This window comes from Panulirus ornatus, chromosome 6, assembly GCF_036320965.1.
Source record: "Panulirus ornatus isolate Po-2019 chromosome 6, ASM3632096v1, whole genome shotgun sequence".
Classification (NCBI taxonomy): Eukaryota; Metazoa; Arthropoda; class Malacostraca; order Decapoda; family Palinuridae; genus Panulirus; species Panulirus ornatus.
The window spans coordinates 12901663-12907662 of record NC_092229.1 but is presented as its reverse complement, the minus strand read 5'-3'; positions in this window follow the sequence as shown (position 1 = coordinate 12907662).

Here is a 6000-nt window from a genome sequence, read left to right as displayed (position 1 = left end):
CCAGTGCTTCCTCCTGCCTCTGTCATCATCTCACCATCTCCTCACCAACACCACCCACCACCCCATCACCACCACTATCACTACTGATAACAGTATGGTCACCGACCATCTTCACCACCAACACCAGCCATCGTCACTGCCTCCACCATCAGCCTCACCACCACCTTCACTTGTCATTTCACAGTCGCCACTCCACACCACACAATTACCCCTCCACCTTCCAGATTTTTCGCCCCAATATTGGCCGTACTTGGAAAAGGATCGGTGCATAATGCTGACACAGACGTACGAGTGCCGGATACAATTTGCTCGTGGAAAGTCCAAAATTGCTTCCCGAAGCGAGTGCAGTGTGCTCCCGAAGGTTTGCCTTTGGAACACGAACGCAATTTGCCACTTTGATGGAATAGGGGGGTGGATCGCCAGGGGATGGGTCGCTAGAGGATGGATCGCTAGGGGGAAGGGTTCGCTATTGGATGGGTAGGCAGAGGATGGGTCGCTAGGGGATGGGTCGCTAGGGGAAGGGTCGCTAGAGTAAGGGTTCGCTAGTGAATGGGGAGCCAGAGGATGGGTCGCTAGGGGATGGGTCGCTAGGGGATGGGTCGTTAGGGGAAGGGTTGCTAGGGGATGGATCCGTAGGTGATGGATCGTTAGGTGATGAGTCGCCAGGTGATGGATCGCCACGGGATGGGTTCGCAGGTGGAGTGGAATGAATGAACTCCCCCATCACACTTCTGGGTCAGGGAAGATCAGGGAAAACGTCAGTACCGCACGAGTGCCATCTGGTCCGCGGGGAGTCTGTAGAACCACAATGTTTACTTCAGATGTTCTGTAGCGAGGCTTTCCCTCTTCTCCTCCTCCTCCTCCCGTGGGTAGATATTGACCTCCTTCAGAACATCCAAACTTCCAAACACTTGTGAGGTACATGGCTGTTTCTCTGAGTGGCGTGGACAATTCTTTTTCTATTTTCTGTGACTGAACATTAAGACCAAGGCGTTGCTCATGTCTCAAGGCTCTGGAGTGGGAAGCTTGTCGTGTATCGATGTACGTCCCTGGCCTCGTCCCATGCTAGGTTATCATGTGGCGTATCATAATGAATGGCTCGCCTCGACCACCTCCGGCAGTTGGCAAGCCTGAGGACAGTAAAGCTCCGTGTGTGTGTGTGTGTGTGTGTGTGTGTGTGTCACGGTTCGAATAATCTCCTCCTGCCGATGCCACGCAGATGTTCTAAATTTCGTCGTATTAAAAAGAAATATATGAATGAATAAGGGCAGACAGTATTATGTACTTGTGTATGTATGTATATGTCTGTGTGTGTATATATATATATGTACACGTTGAGATGTATAGGTATGTATATGTTCGTGTGTGGACGTGTATGTATATACATGTGTATTTAGGTGGGTTGGGCCATTCTTTCGTCTCTTTCCTTGCGCTACCTCGCTAACGCGGGAGACAGCGACAAAGTATAATAAAAGAAAGAAAAAAATGTTTTTATATATAACCTGTTAAGATCAATTCTATATTAAGTAAATATATGGAAAATATTAAGAAATCTCCGACGTTTCTGGCCTTTACATCTGGAAATTCAGTGACATGTGAATGGAAGCTCAGTGGTCCGAGACACCAACTGTTTGTGTTGTGTGGGGAAGTGCATGCGCGCGCGCGCGCGAGCCTTGAAATTCCCTCCATGCATGTAATGGTTTCAGGAAATCCCAATATACATACTTTTGACGTCTACTGTTCCTATGCCACCTCTTCTTTCCCCCCCCACCACATCACCACTCCACTGCTCTTTTTTTTCTCTCACCATGCGTTGTATTCTGTGGTCTTATCGAGCCTTAGGTCAAACGTCCTCTGCTTCTCCCGTCGGCGATGGCTCTCGATTTAAGCCCAATCCTTTCAGTAAGCCGTTTACTCATCGGTGGCAGACTGGAGGACACTCCACGGTTGCCAGACCTCAAACGGTCGCGGGAGACCCTGATCCACCTGGGGTTTCTGTCATATGTTTTATGACTCGATTCATGTTTTCTTTCAACTGTTTCACATTAAAAGAAATTGGTGGCCAGGGTTGTGTTTAGGTGAAAGAGAAAATGGATCAGGTTAGTATTAGCATGGTTAAGGAGGAGGAGGAGGAGGGGAATGCATTGGTGATCATAGAGATAATAGGAAAGATCCAATGAGAAATTCATGTAACTGATAGAGAATTAAGATGACTGACTGACTAAGAAATGGAATAGGGATGTAATCTCACATGTAAGGAGGCTGAAACACCCTTTTTCAAGGAAAGGATCACTAAAGCTGTGTGGACTAAGAGGGGAGAATAATCAGGACTGATGAAGGTGTCAAGATTTCTGTAAGAAGACTCTACAAACCCGGGTTGATGAAGATAAATATATGATAACTGGATGACAAGGAGTGATGATGAATGAAGTTAAAGTTATCGTTTTCAACTAATTAGCATCTTTCTAGGTTTGGTTATCTCGGAGGTAGTAATGTCTAGAAGACCATCAGGGTCTCCGTACTACTTAGGGCCCACAAGGTGTTGAAGATGAGCTGATGATAACAATAGAAAACCAAAAAAGCCTTTTTTTGGTGGGGTGTCAGTGGCAAGGACTCCATCCAGAGACGAGCTGTCGTCACCATTACCTCCAAGATCTTAAGTTCTTTGTTCGTACAGCTTCTGCAGCCAATACCCAGAGGTTCACGATCTGCGGTGCTTAGCTGTGCGAACAACAAGGTACGAATACTTAAAGTTATCCTGGACGAGAGACTTGGCGGTACGCAGGACAAGTGCCATCAAGGTACAGTGCATGAACTTAGCTCGGAGGAGGAGATGAATAATGCGGTGAAGGATAACACGAGAAGGAGTAAGTGAAAACGCAGAGACGTTGATAAAAGAATATTGCTGTCTCAGGGAAGATGGTGTGGGCCATCGGGTGAACTTGTAGTAAGTGATAGGAAAAAAGGAAGGAGGTTCAAAGAGGATTGAATGATGCGGTGAAGGATAACATGAGTGAGTGAAAGGCAGAGGCGTTGATAAAAGAATATTGCTGGCTCAGGGAAGTTGGTGTGGGCCATCTGGTGAACTTGTAGTAAGTGATAGGAAAAAAAAGGAAGGAGGTTCAAAGAGGATTGAATGATGCGGTGAAGGATAACATGAGTGAGTGAAACGCAGAGACGTTGATAAAAGAATATTGCTGGCTCAGGGAAGTTGGTGTAGGCCATCAGGTGAACTTGTAGTAAGTGATAGGAAAAAAAAGGAAGGAGGTTCAAAGAGTATTGAATGATGCGGTGAAGGATAACATGAGGAGCGAGTGAGTGAAACGCAGAGACGTTGATAAAAGAATATTGCTCGTCTCAGGGAAGTTGGTGTGGGCCATCAGGTGAACTTGTAGTGAGTGATAGGAAAAAAAGAAGGAGGTTCAAAGAGGATTGTTTCCCTGCGGTAACAACTCTCACTGGTGACCTTGGCCAGGTAGTCTACCACGTAGGGAAAACAACACCTCACACATTTTTATGATGATTCTTCAGCAGTTACTTCGTCTGCCTGAACCACTTTAATGACAAAATCGGTTGTCTCTGTTATCTCGTTAATGTTCAGACTCATTATTTGGATGATTAATTACTACTGGCCTCTAGTGAGACGGAGTCATACTGGACTCCATATAAAACGTACGTACGTGGATGAACCAAACCTCTTTCAAAGCAGACATTCTTACACTTACATAGACTGACAAACAAACAGACGCACGGATGGAAATACTCCCTTACATACACACACACACACACACACACACACACACACACACACTCGCACTCGCATGTGAGTGCGTATACATAAATCCACTCGCCAGACAGTCAACAGACTCATTACACACCCAGACAGTCACCTGCACACTAGCTTAGCAGCGAGGATGGGGCGCGGTGGAGAGAGGACATCATCAACACATTCTTCGCTCTCGGGATTTAACCATTAATATGGACCAACAGTGTCCAGTACTCCTGAAGGAGGAACCTCCACTGTGCGAGAGTTGGAAACGTGAAGATGAGAAGAAAAAGGTTAGAAGGGGATAAAGAAAATGGTATAGAGAAAAGGAGATAAAGAGAGGGAGTGAGGAGATTAGCGGTCTGGTGAGGTAGGGAGAGAGGAAGGGATGAAAGAAAGATCGAGTGAGAAATGATAGCATGAGAAGAAACTGAGAAAGATTTAACTATTTGCCCGAGGCCCATTCTATGAGGCTCCCGCTGCGTTCAGGACCATAGGCCAAGACGTGTGGTGGTATAGTGTGTGTGTGTATGTTGTGGGTGAGCACGTGACATCCGAAGCGTTAATATTCGGTGTCTCTCGTGTAGGAAGCTGCATCTTGGGCATAAGGAGGCTCGTGGTCGTGTTGAAACTTCCTTTTGTACCGTTGGAGACATGGGTAGTGTGGTGTGCAGAGGGGAGAGGAGAAAGAGTGACTCGTTCATGTCTGGAGAAGTGTACTTTCAGATGGGTTGTACGTCAGGTGGGAGGGCGTTTAGAATTTTGTTGGGAGGTGGGTTGTTCAGCTCTCATGGGGGCACATGGGGTCTCCTGTGTTTGTTGGATGGTATGATGTTATTCACGCCTTGTAGATGACCAGAGCATAACTAGTATCAGTTGGCTTTCTAATGGATCTGCTCATTACGTCATATGGTTGCTCTAATTATTTTGTGGGAGACTGAAAATGGATTCTCCCATGTTCTACTTATTTTTGAAGGGCACAACAAAGAACAGATTATATGGTTTAGCAATTTTTTTGGAGGGGATCATCATCTGATCTTTTACAATGTTTAACGGAGTCTTCTCATCACGGTGGCTGAATAACAAATGAAGCGGAGGGTTGGGTTCCCTTGTTGTTGTGGTGGTGTAGGGTGGACGGAAAAGTAGTATGCCTGGGAAATGGGGAGGGGGATCTTCTTATTGGCTGTGAGTTTTGTCTTGTCTATTCTTCCCATCTCTTACAGTAAGCTGCTAGCTGGCTGTAGAGGTTGAGAGTAACGAGTTCACTTGCGTGTTAAGTGCAAGTGGAAATTCTCATTTAGAGAGGGCTACCATGACCATGAGTCTTTCCTTATGTCATGGTTGGATTTGAGGAACTTTGGTTTTGTTTGCCAGGTCATATGTATGGTTAGATTCCTTGAGTACACACACACATACAGTGCTGGCTTATGTGCTGCTTAGGAGGAACTCTCTCTTGTGTACATCGCTAGTCCTATAGAAAGTAAGGAGGTGGAAGTATTATTATTATTAAGGTACTCCATTTTGTGAAGCCAACATTTTTTTTTTTTTAATCTGGGTATGAATGTTTGATCTCGTTGGATGTTTTTGAATGTGCTAAGGGTCTTGGGTCATTTGTTTTTGTTTTTTCACATTTACCCTCGGCATCACTGGTCATTAACTTGAACCTTACAGATTAAGTTGAGGAAAAAAAAAAACATGTTTACTTCACCCTCGACGCGACCTGCCTTTGATCTGTGGACCCCACGAGTTAGGTCAGAATGTAATGTTCAGTACACCCTAGTCATTACTGCACTACTGCTGCTGCTGCTATGCTGTTACGCTTGTATGCTGCTTTGCTGCTGCTATGCTGTTAAGACTATCAGTATACCTCATTGGTTCACCTTAGAGTTCTTGGCGTTTTTCTTTTTTAATGTAACTTTTTTTCACACACGCTCAAATCACCATTTTGGTTATTGATATAGGTAGACGACTAGATAGATAGACAGGTAGGCAAACGGTAGATAGATAGAAATAGATAGATTGACGGAATTATAGTTAGATATATAGGTAGACATTCAGATCGAAAATAGATAGACACAGATTGCCTTAATAGATTTTTGAATGATTGACTCAGAACGGGAGAGGAAGGAAATCTAAAAAAAAAAAAAGGGGGAAAGGTGGTTCCCTCCGTTTAATACAATGCAAAGCAACCTCCTCCCCTGATCATTAAAGTTGGCTCTTATTGGCTCTCAGCC